The sequence below is a fragment of the Nicotiana tabacum genome, chromosome 17, assembly GCF_000715075.1.
Source record: "Nicotiana tabacum cultivar K326 chromosome 17, ASM71507v2, whole genome shotgun sequence".
In the NCBI taxonomy this organism is placed as follows: domain Eukaryota; kingdom Viridiplantae; phylum Streptophyta; class Magnoliopsida; order Solanales; family Solanaceae; genus Nicotiana; species Nicotiana tabacum.
Genome location: NC_134096.1, coordinates 43,200,118 through 43,221,742, shown reverse-complemented (window position 1 = coordinate 43,221,742; position 21,625 = coordinate 43,200,118). Strand labels below are relative to the sequence as shown.

The following is a 21,625-nucleotide window of genomic DNA, read 5'->3' as shown; positions in this document are numbered from 1 at the left end:
TCGCTCTCATCATGTTCCTCCCTTCTCGAAGTTTCGCCCTTATTCTTTTTCTCAGTATTCATCTGGCTCTTCTTCTTTTTATCAATGTCATTCTTCAGCTGCTCCCCACTTTCTTTTTCAAGTTTCACATCGTTTTGAATCGTTGTGGGCTCTTTCAACGCTTGTCCACTTCTCAAGGTTCAACATTCACTGTTTCTTTGGGATTTCTCTCAGTATCAGTGGGGAGAGTTCCTGCATCCCTCTCAGATGATATTGTTGCAATATGTCCCACTTGTCTCTCCAGGTTTCGAAAAGATGTGCCCAACTCTTTGATAGCTGTTCCATGAGCATCCAGCCTCTCATATGTCTTGATAATGAAGGCCTTCATTAGATCCTCTAGACCAGGCTGAATGGGTTGTTGAGGCTTAAATTGATGCCTCTGTTGATTTTGGTATGCTCGAGCTCCTTGTCCCTGGGGTCTAGAGTTATTTTGTTTCCAAGCGTTCGCAGTACCCCCAGGTGAACTCCATGAAAAACCGGGATGCCTCTTATCTATTGCATTAAAATTGTAGTTCCCCACAACATTCACTTTCTTAGTTGAGGCATGACACCCATGAGTAGGGTGTCCCCTTCCACATATATCACAAGCTGTGTGAGGCTCATTTTGTATCGGGGCTAAAGTCAGCTTCCGTATTTCATTAGCCATAGCATCAAGCTGTACCTGCACATATGTATTAGCATGAACCTGGTGAACACTGGTCGATCTTCCTCTTTCAGCACTCTCAAAGGGCCACTGATTTGTATCTTCAGATAACTCATCAAGAATTATAATTATCTCCTCTGGAGTCTTCTTCATCAACGGGCCTCCAGCTGCATTGCTCAATGTTCTACGCGAGGCCGGTGTCAATTTATCCCAAAAGTTCTGGAGTTGCATCTAGAGTTCAATTCCACTATGTTGACACTTTCAAACAATCTCCTTAAACCTCTCATATGCTTCAAAAACAGTTTCCGTATCTTTTTGGCATAAGTCATGGATTTCCCTTCTAAACTTGCCCATTTTATCTAAGGAGAAATATTTATCAAAGAATTTTCTGGTCATCGCCTCTCAAGTTCTAATTGATCCCGTGGGCAAGCTTCGAAGCCATTGTTTTGCATCATCTTTAAGAGAAAAGGGGAATGTCGTTAAGTACACTACAACTTGTGACACACCATTGTATTGAAAGGTGTTCATAATCTCCTCGAAGTCCATTATATGTGTATTTGGACCTTCGTTCATCTTCCCTCGGAAGACAAAGTAATTCTGAAATGTTTGAAGCAACCCTTGCTTCAATTCAAAGTTGTTTGCTGCAATTGGAGGTGGTCTCACACTTGATAATCCTTGGTTGTAGATCGGTCTAGCATAATCTCCCAATGATCTCCCAGGCATGGGAGCTATATGTCCGAACTGGTCTTCAGCCAAGGGTTGATTTTGAGCAATTCTCCGACCCCTCTCTTCTTCATAGATAATCTGTGCTTCTCTGATAGCTGCTTCCTAAGCATCCCGTGCAACTTTTTCTCGTTGTTGGACTGCCTCTCTTGCAGCCAAATCTACATTATCATCACCGTTTCCAGCCATAGTTTCTTTGGTAGAGGACTGCACAACCTTTTCTAACGTCTCGGTGAGATTTCTTTCCTTCCTCAGCTGTCGCATTTGTTTTTCAATTTCTGGCTCGTATGGTAGCACTTCCTTCGCAGAAGTTCGAGTCATGCACCAATCTTAACCTGTAACCTGCGCACAGTCAAAAAACACCAACCATAAAAAGAGAAAAAAAATTCCTGAATTAGCATTACAAACTATTTCAAACAGTATTGATTGCCAATCCCCTACAACGACGCAAAAATTTGATGAGCGCAAAACACGCACTTAAATTCTGCTCGCTAATCAAATATAGTATAGTATAATATCGTATCCACGTAGATTGGATTTAAATAGTATTCTTGTAGTCTTTACCTTGATTGCTATTCAAGATGATCAACAATTGAGATTTCTACGATTTCTAACTAAAATTAACTAAGAGTCTAAAGCTATTGACTAATGACAATCGAAACAAAGAGGATTATCACTGGGGGAAAATAGGGATTGATAGGATAGGTTCAAGATAATTGGTTGATATCTAACTCTAGATAATTCACTTTTAATGTTCAAGTGAGTCTCTCGAATTCAATCAATTATTAGTTCAAACATTCAACAAAAACTCCTCTCTCGATTATGTCTTAACCTCACAAGATGAACCAATTTAAGCACGTAAAGATATGCAAGAATGTGTAGTGGATTAGTCTTTAGGAGAACCTCTCTCGATTATCCTCCTAACTAGGTTTAATCAATGATTCAAATGGCCTCTCTCGATCACTAAGAAGAATTAATGAACTCAACCAACAATATAATGCAAAGATATCACAAGTTATGCCTCTCTCGATTACATGAATAAGTGAAAATGGATGCAACAGTTAAATCATCCAAAACAATTCAATACATAAAACTAGAGTTATAATCCACAAGCAAGTATCAATACACCAAATCCATCAAACCCTAAAGAGAACTACTCCATAGATATGGAGCAATTCATCACAAATAAATTTAAAGTATAGGAAAACATAAATTTAATCTAAACTCATGTCTTGAGTGAGGAAGGAATGATGAAATCATTATGCTCGTTTTCTTCCAACTCCTCCTTAGCCTCCTTAGGTCCAATATGTGTCAAAATTCCACAAAATAACGTTTTCCATGTATTTATACTAAGTAGGGTGGGGCCAAAATGAAATCACCTTTTCCTAGCTGAAATAGGACATTTACTCAGTAAAACTTGCACAGGTGCGCCACATGGGGGAGTTCCATGCAGGGCATTAGTGGGAAAATCTAGAGAGCCATCTTTTGACAGACAACAGGAAATTGCACACCCGCAGAGCCCCAAGCGCCGCGGTATTGGCAAATTCTCAGAGTACGGCTTAAACTTCAATTTTTAATCTTTTGGGCTTTTACTCAGATTTCAAAGCTCCAAATAGCTTGAATTAGCTCCATAACATCTACATAGCTCAGAATCACTCTTACAAGACATAAAACACACAATAAGTTCAAAACACTACCAATTAAAGCTTAAAACACAGTGAATTAGAGTGCAATAAGCGACTAAATACGGGATTATAGCCTACCATCAAGTCTGCAACACAAGAACAAGTTTCATTCATAGCACTCTTGTTCAATTTGTCCATATTTGTACAAATATAAGAGACTCACCTTCTATTCATCGAAATCCTATAGATTGATAGGCGTAATTCAATATTAGAACCTGCAAACAGACAAACTCATTTACACACCAATCTCATTAGTTCAAGTGCTTAATAACCAATATCACTAATCAGCATATGTGCACATTCTTAATTTTCTACTTTTGGAATCATCAAAAATAAAGTTTTAGTAGAGTCAAAAGTGAGGATTAAGAAATATTAAACTCATGGCCGCTCGGACTACGCCAACATGCACATAAGTTAAGAGCTCAAATACTAATATCATGATATTATCCATCTTAAGAGATTCATAAACCAAGAATATAAAAATTCATATATGTACCATATTAAAGCCTCTTAGGTCCAAACCAACAAAAATAACAAGAACCTGCTTCAAATGCCACAGAAGGAATATTAAACCAGCAGAGTACAAAAGATAGAAATTCGAAACAGGACTTGACTCGGAATGGATTGGGTTTGGACTTATCTAGAAAAGACCAAGGATCAGGTTCACTTACTAGAAGAGGGTCATTTCTGCTAACATCGATGTTCCTATTCTATTCTCGCATGCTTACTTCCGTGAATCATCACAATGCCTCCTTACCTGGTGGTTTAGCTTTCCTCTTCGTAAATATGATGTCTACCTTTACCTCATGGTTTCTCTTCAATTTTCTTCTTTCTTTGAGCTAGTTCCTACCTTATCAAGATTGTCCCTCCTTTATGCTTTTTCGACGCAGAGGAATCTGTTCTTTTTCAGCTTATTCATCTATTTCAAGCTCTACAACTACAATAATATTTTGTTCATCCATTAATCGGAGCTTGCCCTTTTTTCTTAAGTTCTTTAGCAAACAATAAGCCTTTTGCAATTGTTATTCTCTATTATACTAAGGGAAATCATCAATGTCATATTCTTTGTTTATTTTTTTTATTTTCTATCTATCCTATACCATCCTTCATAATTTCAGTCCAACTGACCAAGGAACCATGTTCCTGATTGAACTGCTTCTCTTTGCCATCTTCAATTTTACCAGAACTTTCATTACCAGCACCCTATCAAATCCTAGAGTACCCGATTTTTCATCTCTTACTTCTCCAACTATTCTTACAAACTCATTATTTTACCCTTACCAGCAGCAGAAAAACCTGGTTATTGCCTGGGGCTCCTAGGGCACCTTCCCCGTTACTACTAACTCCCTCGTTACAGTTTTTTGTCAGTTATTTCTCTTATCCACCTCTACTATTTTTTACTAATATCACGCGCATCATATAACACAACAAGAGGCTTTTCACATACATATCCACTAGGCACAAGATCAGGAGTATTTGCATGTTCTTCTTGAACTTGTGTAGTATCAACCCTAACTTCTGAATCTTCCCTCTAAGGACCAACTATCTTTTTTCAGAACTTGCATCCTTCGATTTCTTACTTTCATCTATATCAAAATAATCAGCAAGTCCTGATTTTGGTTTTAGGGATAAAGGGTTCTAGGATTTATGTCTTTGCACAAGACTAGAATTTTTGAAAAACTCATTCTGGGGCTTAGTGGATGAAGCATCACCAATACATTTGGTGTGCTTTGATTCAACAAATACATATTAGGAAAGGTTTTCTGATTGGGCTCTGGGTTCTTAGATAAAGAAGGAAATAACTCAATTTTAAAGTTTAAAAGCAACCCTTCTAATTTATCTACAGTTGAGGAGGCTGATATGGAAAGACTTACCAACTTGCAACTCGTTCCCCCTTTTCATGCGGACTATTGGATGTCATGTTTACCTTTTAAGACTCGGATAAGATCAAAGTTGGGTGTAGGAACCTGGTTCAACGGCATAACAATGTAACAAGTTAATGCAATAATGTTGGAAATGAGGTACATACATGAACGTCAAAAGAACTAGTTCCATTGACTCAAATCCTCAATATGGCTGAGTGTCCTTTCAAGAATACTAATAATATCATCAGATCACATCTAAGCTCCATGACTATGCCATGCGTGCATACTTTTTAATGAGTAAGATTGAGTTAAATATCCAATCATTGAGGGAATCAAGAATGTGCTCGTCCATCTTTATCAAACAAAACGTCAAGAGTTTTCTTTCAAAATAATCCCTACTCAAACCTTTGATAAAGATATCTGTAATCTGCTCCTTTGTGTAGCAAAATTCCATAGAAATGTGGTCCTTTTCTACATTATCTCTAAAAAATGATATTTCACATCAATATGCTTTACCCTCTTGTGATGAACTGGTTCTTTTCCTTGTTTGCAGCACTGTATCATCATAAAATATTGAAACTCATTCAGTCACCACACCATAGTCTTCTAACTGTTGTTTGATCCATATTTTATGCATAACACAATGCCGCAATAATATATTCAGCCTCTGCGGTTGACAAAACTATAGAATTTTCCTTCTTTGAAGCCCAAGAAATCAAACACGAACCTAGAAAGTGAGTTTTCATATATACTCTTTGTATTTACCATGTACCCAGCATAATACGTCAGCATATCCCACGAAAAAAAGGTACCACCGGAAGTCTACCAAAGAACTCGGTCTAGAATACAATTGAGATAACCCAAGCTCATCTCCAAAACTTCTTTATATGACTCCTAGATATTTTATTGGAACCTAGCACAAAGTCCATCACTAAACATTACTTCAAGTCTGCTCACTGCCAAATACATCGAAAACCAATTATACACATATACTTATATTTTTTTCAACAGATGAACCGGGTTCTTTCATCCATATCCAGCGAGTAGCAGTGTCAATATGAGTAATAATTGTCTTCACAATATCCATGTCAAACTACTGAGTAGTTCATAGATGTACTTTCATCATGCTCAACTCAAATTTATTTCTCTATCAGATTTGCAAACTCACTTTCTTTATTCAAAATAGTGCATTGTCAATTTATCCCTTGTGAACTTATTCTCAAGAAACAATTTTGACAATGTTTCATGATCATCAGAAGAACCAAGTTCATTGTCACCAGTCATTCTAAAAATAACATGTTTGGTTCCCCTTGTCTGCTGTACATCATGCTTAACTTTTGAGAACATGGTTTATTAACTGGCTCTCCTTGTTCAGCAATGATTTTTAGGCTGTTTGGATCTGGTCCATCAACAAATTTTTGTTTGAGTCCTAATCATGACAAATACTACTGACATTCAAAGGAGATTCCATCCCAGTATGACTGTTTATAATCTAATAGTTAGACATGGATATAAGTCATTCATAATGAAGGTTTAAATGATACTTAAAGGCTAATAAGAATTTATGAAAGCATTTTTTAAACACTCAGGCCTCATAAGCCTTAACCTAGTGAGGCAGGGTTATTCTATGCATTTCATATATACCCTAGCTAAAACCATCTAATAACATCCTAAGTTTAGAATGACAGAACCTAACGGGCATGGCATGTTAAACATGGAGACTGCAATAACAACCCTAAGTATAGCATGATAGAACTCAAAGGATATGGCATGATGAACAGAAAACCCTAAGTAGGATAGCAGAACTTAGAAGGGTGCTACATGTTAAGCATGATGACCATAACAGAACCTAAGTGCAGAACTCACAAGAACATAACATGATGAGTCATGAGGACTTATAATGGAAAATCAAGTGGAATAGAATCCAGGATACAACATGATGAGTATGAAGGTTATAACAAAGCATTAAGTGGACCCAAACTCAAAATGCAACATGAAGATTATGAAAGTTGCAACAAGACATTAACAGAACTCAAAATGTAACATGATAAGCATGAAAGTTGAAACAGGACATTAACATTACAACCAGCTAGCGTCCCAGACTCGCCTTGATTTGAAAAGATGGAGGAGGAGATCTGGAGAGTTGAAGTTTCACCCTTTAGTCTGACTTATTCAAATAGGGCTATTGAGATTAAATGCCGAAAAGGGAAAGAAATGATGAGTTTCGTAGTATAGAGGCAGAACGGATGGCCATGCATGCCATGGATTTGAAAACCTCAAATGATTTGAAGTTTTATCTTTGGGTTAGGGTATTTGGGTCTTTGAGTCTCAAAGGCGAAATGAGTAAAGATTCAGCGAGAATCATGGGTAATGAAGGCAGAACGAATATTTTCAAGCCATGATTCATGACCTAGCACTAATAGTGCAAGGTTTTGGGTGATTGACGGGTCTGAGGGTTTGATACAGATGAGAGAAGAAAGGGAAAGGGTGCGGCTGAGTGTTTGGGAGTGAATGATTAGGGTTAGGATTATTGGGGTTGGTCTCCCAAGGTTAAGAGTGAAAGATGGAACGTGAGTCGTTGGATCTTTTGATCGACAACTCTGATTATTTGAAGATTTAGAATTAATAAAAGGGTTTAATGAGAAAAAATGGCCGTTGGATTCTTGTAATCCATAATCCAACGGCAGAAATAAAATTTGAAAAGTGGTTTTAAAAATAAAACAAAATGCGAGAATAAATATAGTCTGTTGATGGTATGGATCGACGGGTAGGATTGAGTGTGTTTGTTTTGTCATGGGATGGGAAGCGCGGCCTGGCATGCTCTGATTGGCTCAAATGTGATGGCATGGATTGCCATAGTGGAAAGAGAGGGGCGGGTTTGGACTGGGTCAGATGGAATTAGGCTGGGGTATTGGGCTGTTATTGATTTAAGAATAGCCACTTTGTGTTTAATTGATGAATTGCAATTGTAGCTTTTTAGTTTTTAAACCCCTTTAAAATTAATTTAATTAAACTTAATCCTTTTCATTAAAAATGTAGTTGAAATTATAAATATCAAATATACTACTAATTGTTGTAATTAATTATATGTAAAGTACTTTGAGTTTTGTTTTCTAAATTATAACACTAGTTTTGAATTATCAACATACTAAATCTAATTAATCAAAATTTGAGAAGTAATTTGTTAAATTAATTATAAAATCCCTATAATGTATCTTAAAATCATTTAAATAGTATAATGAGTATATTTGTAATTATGTAATACTAATACTAGGTTGTTACTTTCAAAAATAATACTTAATCAATTTTGTAAAATAGGTATTTATTAATAGAAAATACTTTCAAAACATTCATTGTAAATTAAAGTATAAATAAATTAATTTTAAAAATGGAGGGTCAAAATTAGCCGTCAACATGAGGTATTAATGGTATTCGCACGTGTGTTATTCGTGCAGCACACGAGTTGTCCGTGCAAATGTGATTTGTAATGTGGGCACAAGATGCCAAGTGATTAGGGTTCGTGATTTGGGACCCGTGATTGTGATTAGGAAGTGTGGCACCTCGAGGGAATTCTGGTATAAACTTGTGTGAAAGCAGTTATTTTATTGGGTTGTTACTTGTTTTTCCTTACTTGGTTTCACTGGACTTAAACTATATTCTGCTTACTTTACGGCGTTATTACCAGTTTACTCCTTGTTGTTAATTGTTGTTTCTAGTTTTTATTGCAAGTATTGTAATATCATTTTTACCGTGTTTAGCTTTATATTGTTCCCTATTAGTTTTATATTCATACTTCTCAGGTTGTTATGTCTAGTAGGTATCTTAATCGTTCCTCGTCACTACTCCACCGAGGTTAGTCTTGACACTTACTTGATACCGTTGTGGTGTACTCATGCTACGCTTGCTACACAGTTTTGTGCAGAGCCAAGTACCTCGGGGAGTGTTTATCATTAGATAGGTGATCGAGTATTACTGTGGAGACTTCATGGTATACCTGTCGTCGCGTTCGCATGCCTTTGAGTCACCTTCTGAAGTTTACTTTGTACTGTTTATTTCTATTCCAGAATAGTTGTACTTAGAGATTTTCCAGTGAACTCATCAGAGCTTATGATTTGTACTACCGGTTTTGGGATATTATATATCTACTTGGGATTGTTGGTTTTATATAGATATTTCTGTTTCATGCTTAATAGTCAACTGGTTAAAATCGGTTATTAATTCATTAAGTGTTAGGCTTACCTAGTCTTAAAGACTAGGTGCCATCACGACATCCTACGGAGGGAATTTGGGGTCGTGACAAGTTGGTATCACCTACACAATCAGTGCAGAAGTGTAGCGTGAGTACGTAAAACAACACATACCCAGTAAGTATCTAGTCTAACCTCGAAGAAGTAGTGACGAGGGGTCGACTTGACACTTACTAGTAGTCAAACAGTAATAAAATACATAAAATAGATATGGAGGGGGTGCAAAAAGTAGCAACGAAACAGATAAAACATTAATAGTAAATCTCCAACATAGACCTATATAAAGTCACTAAAATGTCATAATCGGCCTCGAAGGCACGAACTAAGTCTTTATCAAGAAACAAATCAAATCTCAAGTATTAAGCACGAGTATGACGAGGCGAACGGCCCAATCCCATAGGAAAAGTGATACTTAGTACTACTGAGGTGAACGACGCGATCCCACAGGAATAGTGATACACAATATCGCTGAGGCGAATGGCCCTATCCCATAAGAATAATGTCACCATATTGCCGAGACGAATGGGCCGATCCCATAAGAGTAAAGAAACTACCTCACTCGCGGAAGTACATGCGAGCCGAGAAGATACATATATATTGTTCATCAAGTTTTCCACAATATTTCCAAAGTAAGAGGCTCAATCGATATTTTATTCTAACCTCAATCTCAGTCATAAATTAAGGAAATCAAATAACAGGATAAATACATGAATATAGCTACGTATGAACTCCCGTCACCTCGTACGTACGTAGCTCCCACAATAAGTATCACACAACATTTCATTCACCTAAGGGGGGTAATTCCCTCTTACAAGATTAGGCAAGAGACTTATCTCGTTTCCAATTCCACTATTCGGCTCTTCAACCACACTAATTGCCTCAAATCGGTGCCGAGCAATCCAAAACTAGCCAAAGGTCATACAAACTAATTTATATATTCTAAAAAGTTCATAATTTAACTATTAGAGTAACTATCCAACCCAATTTGGAAGATTCCTAAACTACACCCCCGGGCCCACGTGTCCGGATTTCGAAATTTTTTGTAAATAAATATTACCAATAACCTCACGAATACAAATATATAATTTCTACTCACCATACGGACCTATTACCAGGCTTAGAGTCCCAAATCAGACATCGATATAACCAAAGTCTACTTCAAACCAAATTTAAAGAAAATGAAAACCTTCAATGCGCCAATACAACATTCAGTGCCGAAATGCTTCTGGATCACCCGAAACTCGATACGAACATACGCCCAAGTCCAAAATCATCATACGAACCTATTGGAACCATCAAGTCCCAGTTTTGAGGTCGTTTACTCAAAATGTTGACTCGACTCAAACTTGGCCATCTTAGGCCACTATTAAGGAACTAAGTGATCCGATTTCAACCCGAACCCTTCCAACACTAAACCAACCATCCACGCAAGTCATAAAATAGTAAAAGCACATACGGGGTGTCTTAATTAGGGGAACCGGGATCAAGAAAGTAAAACAACCGGTTGAGTCGTTATAATCTCCACCTCTTAAACAAACGTTTGTCCTCGAACGGGTCTAGAATCACACCTGGAGTGTTGAATAAGTGTGGATATTTGCTCTGCATGTCCTTTCACTGTTGAAATCTTCTTAGACCTCAACTTGCGAACCTGCATGTCAGCAATGGCAACTGGATCTTCTTCATAACCCAAACTCTCATCAAGGTGAATTGCACTGTAATCTAAACCTTTAATGCCCCAATTTTCAACATTAAGTGCTGAAACGCTCCCGGATCACCTGAAACTCGATCCGAACACACGCTCAAGTCCAAAATCATCATACAAACCTATTAGAACTATCAAGTCTCGGTTATGAGGTCGTTTACTCAAAATGTTGACTCGACTCAAACTTGGCCATCATAGGCCACTATTAAGGAACTAAGTGATCCGATTTCATCCCGAAACCTTCCAACACTAAACCAACCATCCTCGCAAGTCATAAAATAGTAAAAGAACATGTGGAACTCTTAATCAGGGGAATGGGGATCTAGAAAGTAAAATGAACGATTAAGTTGTTACATTTTCCACCTCTTAAACAAACGTTCATCCTCGAACGGGTCTAGAATCATAAATGGAGTGCTGAATAAGTGTGGATATTTGCTCCGTATGTCCTCCTCGGCATCCCAAGTATCCTCCTCGACTAGTTGACCCCTCTACTAGACTTTCACTACTGAAATCTTCTTAGACCTCAACTTGTGAACCTGCCAGTCAGCAATGGCAACTGGATCGTCTTCATAACCCAAGATCTCATCAAGGTGCATTGTACTGTAATTTAACACATGCGACCCATCGGCATGGTACCTCCGGAGCATAGACATGTGGAAAACTAAATGAACTCCCGATAGACTGGGAGGCAAACCAGGCTCATAAGTAACCTACCCTACTCGCTTCAACACCTCAAATGGGCTAATAAACCTCGGACTTAGCTTGCCCTTCTTTCCAAACCTCATGATTCCCTTCATCGGCGAGACTTTCAAGAGAACTTTATCGCCTACCACAAATGATAAATCGCGTGCTTTTTGATTCACGTAACTCTTCTGTCTGAACTGTTCTGCGCAGAGTCACTCCTGGATCAACTTTACCTTATCCATGGCATCCTTTACCAATTCAGTATCATATAACCTAGTCTCGTCAGGCTCAAACCAACCGATGGGGGAATGACATCGCCGACCATATAAAGCCTCAAATGGAGCCATCTCGATGATAGACTGATACTGTTGTTATAAGCAAACTTGGCCAAAGGTAAGAATCGATCCCACTATCCTCCAAAGTCAATAACACATGATCTGAGCATATCCTCCAGAGTCTAAACTGTTCGCTCCTATTGGAATCGTCTACCTCATACATAAACATTAGGAACACATAAGCGACCTTGGAGTCACAGAACACCATCTTCACCGATAGTAACCTCCTTGGCATCACCCTGTATCACCGTCTCTCTAACCAAGTGCGGATCATCATATTGGCAAGCTTTGATCCGCTCGAATAAAGAAGACTAAGCCACAACACATGCAAGACCTCGAATGGGCTTAGATATATCCAACCTCACAAGTCCGTTGGCTAAGAACTGGATGTCCAAAGCCAATGACATCTCCTCTGCTGAAATGAATGCCAAACTACCTATACTCTCAGTCTTTCTACTCAAGCCATTTGTGACCACATTCGCCTTGCCCGGATGATAGAGGACAATAATATCATAGTCCTTTAGTAAATCAAACCACATACGCTGCCTTAGATTAAGATCCCTCTGCTTAAATAAATATTGCAAACTGCGATGATCGGTGTAAACCTCGCAAGACGGGGTGCAAAGATAATGCCTCCGGGTCTTGAGGGCATGAACTATCGCGGCCAACTCCAAATCATGCACATGATAATTCTTCTCGTGGGGATTCAGCTTACGTGAAGCATATGCAATAACTCGCCCCCCTGCATCAATACACAACCCAAGCCAACGCATGAAGTGCCACAATACATAGTATACATCCCTCATCCAGAGGGCAATACTAACACCGGTGTTGTAGTCAATGCGTTCTTGAGCTTCTAAAAGCTCACCTCACAATCATCGGACCATCTGAACGGAGCACCCTTCTGGGTCAATCTAGTCAATTGAGCTACAATAGACGAGAGGCCCTCCACAAACCAACGATAATACTCTGCCAACCCAAGAAACTCATGATCTCGGTCACTGTGGTAGGACGAGGCCAGCTCTAAACTGCGTCGATCTTCCTGGGATCCACCTTAATACCCTCACTTGATACAACATGCCCCAAGAAAGCCACAAAATCTAACCAGAACTTGCACTTAGAGAACATAGCATATGGATTATATTCCGGCAAGATCTGAACCACTAACCTCAAATGAGGCTCGTGCTCCTCCATACTACGCATGTAGATCAATATGTCATCAATGAAGACAAAGACAAATGAGTCAGTATATGGCATGAACACCTAATTCATCAAATCCATAAATGCCATCAGGGCTTTAGTCAGGCCGAAGGACATCACTAGAAACTCATAGTGCGCATATCTGATCCGGAAAGTCATTTTCGGAACATTCGAAGCACAAATCTTTAGCTAATGATACTCAGATCTGAAGTAGATCTTCAAGAACACTCTAGCACCCTATAGTTAATCAAATAAATCATCAATGTACGGTAGTGGGTACTTATTCTTGATGGTGAATTTGTTCAACTGGCGTTAATCAATGAACATCCTCATACTCACATCCTTATTCTTCACAAATAATATCGGTGTGCCCCAAGGCGACATACTTGGCCTGATGAACCCCTTCTCAAGCAACTCTTAAAGATGCTCCTTTAAATCCCTCGGCTCCTTTGGAGCCATGCGATAAGGCGAAGTAGATATAAGTTGGGTGCCTCGCACCAAATCAATGTCGAAATCGATATCCCGATCCGGTGGCATACTTGGTAGATCAGCAGGAAATACATCGAAAAAACTCTTGTAACACCGGCAATGAATCTATCACGGGAGCCTCTATAGTGGTGTCCCGAACAAAGGCCAAATAGGCCAAACAACGCTTCTCGACCATATCTCGAGCCTTCGGGAAAGAAATAACCCGGCTGGAAGTACCAATAGACGAACCCCTCCATTCTAATCTGGGTAACTCAAGCATCGCCCAGGTAACAATCTTGGCATGACAATCAATAATGGCATGGTACGGAGACAACCAGTACATGCCTAGGATAACCTTGAAATCAACCATATCGAGCAACAGAAGATCTACTCTGGTCTCATAACCACAGAAAGTCACTGCACATGATTGGTAGACCCAATCCGTAACAACAGAATCACCCATTGTCATGGACACATATACAGGTACGCCCAAGGACTCGCGAGATACATCTACATTGGGAGCAAATATAGAAGAGACATAGTAATAAGTACACCCTGGATCAAATAGTACCGAAGCATCCGTACGGCAAACAAAAATAGTACATGTGATTACTGCATCAGAGGAGACTACCTCTGGCCTGGCTAGGAAATCATAGAATCTAGCTGGAGCACCACCTAACTGGCCTCCACCTCTAGGGAAACCCCTACCCAATTACCCTCCGCCTCTAGACGGCTAGTCAGGCGATGTGGTAGATGGTACGGTATTCATGTAGCCGATGGTCCTGCTGCACTACCTTGCCCTGAAGTCGGGACAAAACCTCTTCACGTGGCCCAAAACAACCTCTCGGAGTGGTGAACTGCTGACCTGAAGTCTAACCCTGATGGCCTGAATACGTACTAGAGAAACCCTAAATAGCTGGCGGACAGTAAGTACTCTCTGGAATAGCACTAAAGTAGGGTAATGGTGGAGCACTCCGAGCAGACAGTGGTGATGAATGCATGGGCCTGCTAGACTGGCCCCTCATGAACTGGCCTCTGCCCCCAGGTAGGGCACCACTGAATCCACCAAAATGTTGGGGCTGCTTATCCCTCAGCGCAAACTCTCTACTACGGTTGTGGATACACTCGATCCTTTGAGCTATACCCATAACCAAATGAAAGGAAGTCCCCATCTCTACGTCACATGCCATGGAAACCTAAATCTCTTGGTGTAGACTTGCAATAAACCTCTGCACCCTCTCTGCATCAGTGGGGAGTATAATAGTTGCATGGCGAGACAAGTCACCGGATCTCACCTCGTAGTCAGTCACAGACATATGACCCTGACGAAGTCCCTCGAGCAGACCCCGAAGCTCCTCTCTCTCTCTCTGAAGGTAGTATGTACTTATCTAAGAACAAATGCGTAAACTGATCCCAAGTCAAGGGATGTGAACCTGATGTCCTGCTATGGAGGTAAGCCTGCCACCATCTGTGGGCATTGCCCTCAAGCTTAAATGTGGTGAAGTCCACCCCGTTGGATTCCAATATTTCCATGTTACGTAGCCTTTTCTTGCACCGATCAATGAAATCTTGTGGTCCTCTGATTGCTCACCCCCAAAGACAGGAGGACGAAACCTAGTCCATCTATCCAACCGATTCTGCTGCTCAACAGTCGCAGTTGTTCTGGGCTCTAGCATAACCGCTGTAACTGGATGGACCCCGCCCGCAAGTAGTGCACCTCCGATCTGATAAACGGTAGCAGTGTGCCCTGAAGCCTGAGCGTAGGGGTTTGTGCTCCCCCTCCCGCTTGAGATATGGTTGGGTCTGCCAAAAATAAACCAGCCTACCTCATAGAATCCACGAAGCGCAGCATACCGCCCATGACCTCTTGGAAGCTCAGTGCAGTTATAAAATCCGCTGGGGCCGGCTCATCAACAGGGACCTTATTCTGCTCATCGATAATAGGATCCTCCACCGGATCCAGGGGTGGTACTACTTGAGCAACTCTAGGACGTCCTCATCCTCTAACAGGGCCTGGAGCCCTTCCCCAACCTCTGTCTTGGCCTCCGCCGGGTACATCTGTCGTGTGTGTTCCCATCACCTGTGAGAGAATAAGAGAAAGATACTTAGCACAACAGGATATGAAGATAGAGAAGTTTCCTAACACCTCATAGCCTCTCAAAAATAAGTATGGATATCTCAGCACCGATCTACAAGACTTTACTAGGTCTGCTCATGACTCGTAAGACCTATGTGAACCTAAAGCTCTGATACCAAGCAGTCACGACCCAAAACCTATAATATTTCATGATGGCTCCTATTGCCACCGTTAGGCAAGCCCATACGTGAACCTCCAATATAATTATTCCTTTTTAACTTTTAAAAATAGAAGTTTTCTTAAATACACGATTAAAAGTAAAATCTCATGGAACCGTACATACTTCTTTCCCAAAAATATCAAGTGTGAATGATACATAAACCACGGTGATAGTAATAATAAGTACAACAGTGCATAAATGCTAAAAGCCCCCAAAACCTGGTGCCACAAGTGCATGAGCAATCTAGGGAATATACCAAACTACTACAACTATTGTCCGAAGTAAAATAGACAGAAACAGAAATAAGGTAGAGGTGAGACTCTGGTGCTGCAGATCAAATCAATGCAAGCAGCTCACCACTAAGTCTCTGTGGAAGTGCGTCTACGTGCCTGTGTGACCACTAGAAGTACATGTCTCAATACATACACAATCAATAAAGAAGTGTAGCGTGAGTACGTAAAATAACGAGTACCCAGTAAGTATCTAGTTTAACCTCGATGAAGTAGCGACGCGGGGTTGACTTGACACTTTCTAGTAGTCAAACAGTAATAAAATACATAAAATAGACATGGAGGGGGTGCAACAAGTAGCAACGAAACAGATAAAACATTAATAGTAAATCTTCAAGATAGACATATATAAAGTCACTAAAATGTCATAACCGGCCTCGAAGGCACGAACTAAGTTGTTATCAAGAACCAAATCAAATCTCAAATATTAAGCATGAGTCTGCCAAGGCGAACGGCCCGATCCCATAGGAAAGGTGATACTCAGTACTACCGAGGTTAACGGCGCTATCCCATAAGAATAATGTCAACATGCTGCCGAGTCAAACGGGCCGATCCTATAAGAGTAAAGAAACTACCTCACTCGCGGAAGTACATGAAAGGCGAGAAGACACAGATCTATTGCTCATCAAATTTTCCAATATTTTTCCAAAGTAATAGGCTCAATCGATATTTTATTCTAACCTCAATCTCAGTCATAAATTAAGGAAATCAAATACACATGATAAATACAAATAATGCATTTAAGTCATGATGTGAAGCTAAGTCTCCCCGGACATAGCAAGAATATTGCTACGTACGGACTCTCGTCACCTCATGCATACGTAGCTCCCACAACAAGTAGCACACAATAATTAATTCACCTAAGGTGGTAATTTCCTCTTACAAGATTAGGCAAGATATTTACCTCGCTTCTAATTCCACTGCTCTGCCCTTTAACCATACTAATCACCTCAAATCGGTGTCGAGCAATCCGAAACTAGTCAAAGGTCGTAAGAACTAATCAATATATGCTCAAAAGTTCATAATTTAATTGTTACAGTAATTACCCAACCCAATTTGGAAGATTCCTAAAATTCATCCTCGGGCCCACGTCCCAAATTCCGGTAATTATTGTAAATAAATATTACCCATAACCTCACGAACAAAAATATATAATTTATACTCAATTCCATTATCATTTTCGTGGTTTAATCCCATTTTTACCAAAACCTAAGTTTTTCAACAAAATCCTAAAATTTTCATAATTTACATGTTAAAATCTACCCATAAATCTATCTATTAAACTCACATTATGTAGAAATCACATACCTCAAGGTGCAAGGTGAAAACCTTCTCCAAAGAGTGTTAAGATCGGCGAAAAGTTGAGAGAAATGAACAAAATGAACCTCATTCCCATCTTTAATCAAGTTTGTGCCCAATGAATCCTTCTTCGCGATCGCGACAATACCCTTGCGATCGTGAAGACTAAATGGCAAAGGCTCTGAAAAGTGAACGTTGTGAACTCGAACAAGCCTCGCGAATGCATAGGCTTGCCTGGCCTACCCTACGCGAACGCGTGAGCCTCTTCGCGAGCGCGAAGACCAACTGCTGACCCCCTGCCCAGCTGGCCTTACCCTACGCGAACGCGATGACCAGTGTCCTAAAGCATCGCGATTGCGAGCTCCTTATCCCAAACACGAAGAACAAAATTTTCCCCTGCCCAATTCCTTCATCCCGAACGCGAGGCCTTCTCCGCGTTCGCAAAGAAGGAAACAAGAATAACAAATTACAGAAATTTGAACTTAGCTCCGGGTGGTCTGAAACTCACCCGAGCCACCTGGGACCCCGTCCCACTGCACCAACAAGTCCATAAATATAATATGGACCTGCTCGAACCCTCATAACACATAAAACAACATTGAAACTAAGAATCACACCCCAAAATCAAATTAATCAACTTATGAACTTCAAATTTCTTCAACTAGCTCCGAACACGACGAATCATATTTAGACAACTCGGAATGACGCCAAATTTTGCATTTAAGTCATAGATCACCATACGAACCTATTCACAGTCTCGGAATCATAAATGGACATCGATAACACCAAATTCTAATTCAAACCATATTTAAAGAACTTAAAAAACTTTGATGGGTCAAATTTCAATATTAAGCACCAAAACGCTCTCAGATCATCCAAAACTCGATTAGAATACACACTCAGTCCAAAATTATCATACGAACCTATTGGAACCATCAAATCCCGATTCTGAAGTTGTTTACTCAAAATGTTAACTCGAAAAATGGCATAAGGAACTAAGTGTTTCGATTTCAACCTGAACCCTTCCAACACCAAATCAACCATTCTCACAAGTAATAAAACAGTAAAAGCACATACGGGGAGTCTTAATTAGGGTAACGGGGATCTAAAAGAAAAACTACTGGTTGGGTAGCACATTGGAAATAACACATCGAAACACATAGTATGTATGACCCACACAAGATAGTTACCCCACCATACAATATCATCAATAATAATGCCCCCAGGCCATCACAAATCATCCCCGACATAGCCCACCTTGTCTCGCCGCGTGAGCAATAAGAAATTTAATGCTCGCCTTGTCTCTCCATATGCACATCAATAATTATCCCACCTTTTCTCGCCACATGCGCAAACACAATATATATAGCCCGCATTTTCTCGCCGCATGTGCAATTATCAATAATAACAATAGCATGGATAACTCACTTGCTAATACCTTAACAATCCTCTCAACAATTCCATATGTGCCAAGACTCAACAACATAATATAATAACTTGAACCACACGTGCCCATATGCCACAACATTAACATAATAACAACACCAATACCACAACAATACATACAGCTCAACAACACTGAGTACAACAACAACAATAATAATAACACAAGAGTACGGTAAGTAAAGCAACACAAGAATTACAATAACGCAATGAAACGGAAGAATAAACTCAACAATGAAAGAGATAACATGTAATAATGACTTCAAATAAAAATAACTCAACAATAAGATAGATATCATGTAATAACAACTCTGAATAAGGATAAATCAACAATAAAAGGGGTAACATGTAATGAAATATTAAATAAGAATAACTCAACAATAAAAGAGGTAGCGTGATAATAAAAGAGGTAACAACTTCAATGAAAGCATATAAGAGTAAGCTTGACAATAAAATATAGAACATGTACTAAAAACTTCAAATATAGCATGTAAGAGTTAACTTCTCAATGGAAAATACAACATGATATGACAGCTTCAATTAAATGCGTGAAAGAAGCCTAAGAGTCTAAACCGGTCAACTTTCACATATAAGGTCGTGTATACACCCGTCACCTTGTGTACATGTCTTTCAGGTAATTCAAATAGTGTAATTAAGCCAATCCCTACGAGGTAGTTCCCCCACACAATGTTAGACAATATACTTACCTCAACTAGGCCAAATCAACACTTAAAAATAGCTTTTTCTTTATAATTCACCTCCGCCCGGCTCAAATATAACCAAAAGTAACTTAATTATAACATCAAATAATGCAAGAGAATCCAATTTCAATTAATAAAGTTAAGATCTTTACACAATTCCCCAAACGTCAACAAAAGTCAACCCTAGGCCCGCCCGATCAAAATTCGGGTTCAAGGATAGATCTCGATTACCATAACCCTACGAGTCCATATATGTATTTTATTTTCAAATCCGAGTCTAATTCGACTCTCAAATTCCAATTTTTTATTTTTTAAAACATAGACAAAAGTTTCCAAAATTTCTCGTTGATTCTCATAATTTTGATGTTAATTCTCATATATAATCATGTAATATAGTTGGATATTAATCAAAATTACTTACCCAATGATTGTATGTGAAAATCCCCTCTCCAACTCCTACCGATTCTAGGGATCAAAGATATCAAAATGAGACTAAAATCCCGTCTTCCAACCCTTTTGTTCAGGTAAAGATGTCGTAAATGCGACACAAGGTTCGCAAATGCGGACATACCATCGCAAATGTGGCTCCTGATGAACCTAGGGAATGTCATAAATGCGGCCCTGACTTCGCATTTGCGAAGCCAGGCCCTTCGCAAATGCGACCATGTGATCGCAAATGCGATCCAGCTTAGCCCAGGCCTCCATCGCAAAAATGAACAAAATATTCGTAAATGCGAACTAGTCCATTCCCATACCACCTCGCAAATATGATCCCTTCCTTGAAAATGCGAGGTTCGCAAATGTGAACAGTATCTCGCATTTGTGAGACCTGACACATCAGTCCAAAAACCAGCAAGACTGAAACTCTTCCAAACACTTCGAAAGTCATCGAAAACTCACCCGAGCCCTCGAGGCTCCACACCAAACATCAACACAAGCCTAAAATATCATGAGAACTTTCTTTCACGGTTAAAATACCAAAATAACATCTAGAACTACGAATCAGACATCAAAACGCATGAAATTTATATTGAAACTCAAGAACTTCTAAAAATACAACCACGTGTCTGATTCCTATCAAATTAACTCGAAATGACGCCAAACTTTGCAGACAAGTTCCAAATAATAAAATGGACCTATTTCAAGTCCGAAAACCAAAATCCAAACATGATAGATATAAGGTCAAACCATAGTCAAACTTAGAAAAATGATAAACCTTTAAATTGACAAATTTCAGCAAAATAAGTCAATTCAACCTAGGGACCTTCGAATTCAATTACGAGTATACGCCTAAGTCCAAAATCACGATACGAACCTATCGAAGTAATCAAAATATCATTTCAGCGTCGTTTTAACAAAAGCCAAACCTCGATCAATATTTCCAACTTAATCTTCTAAAATGAAAAATATTCTTCCAAATCAATTCCAGAACACTCGAAAACTGATATCGACTATACACGCAAGTCATAATACACAATACAAAATCACTCATGACCTCGAAACACTGAACGGAATGCTAAATCTCAAAACGACCGGCCGGGTCATTACACTTGGACAGAGAAACCAGTTTATTTTTAAAGTAAATATGAACCTTTTCTTTAAGATCAAGAAAACTTACCTCAGTTTGATCATCTTCCATTTTTGAATCTGAATTTACCATCAATGCAAGGATGTTTTCATTATCTGAGTTGGAATCATCTATGGCCATCATGGATTGATCTCCTCCCTCGCTTTTATCATCAGATTCACCAGTGGAGGTATTTTCCATGACAACTGGTGTCCTTTTTACAATCTCATCGTATGTCCTCTTCTGCATATTTCGATCAAGGACCTGGTCCTTCTTCTGTTCTTTCACATTATGAGTATTATTCCTTTTTAACTCGATCTCCCATATTGGACAATTCCTAACAAAGTGATCAAGGCTGCCACACTTGTAACACATATCTGAATTGCTCATCTCTAGAGCCTTTGATTTTAAGGTGCTATCCTTTTTTTTTGGAAACC

The 21,625-nt window shown here is 39.3% G+C and overlaps 1 non-coding gene across 1 annotated transcript; it reads left to right on the top strand.

Annotated features, from left to right (window-relative positions):
- Nucleotides 1-923: 923 nt before the first annotated feature.
- Nucleotides 924-1,030, top strand: LOC142172245 (small nucleolar RNA R71). Its single transcript, XR_012701619.1, has one exon. It is a non-coding gene; the product is annotated as a small nucleolar RNA R71 (small nucleolar RNA).
- The last annotated feature ends 20,595 nt before the right edge of the window (nt 1,031-21,625 follow it).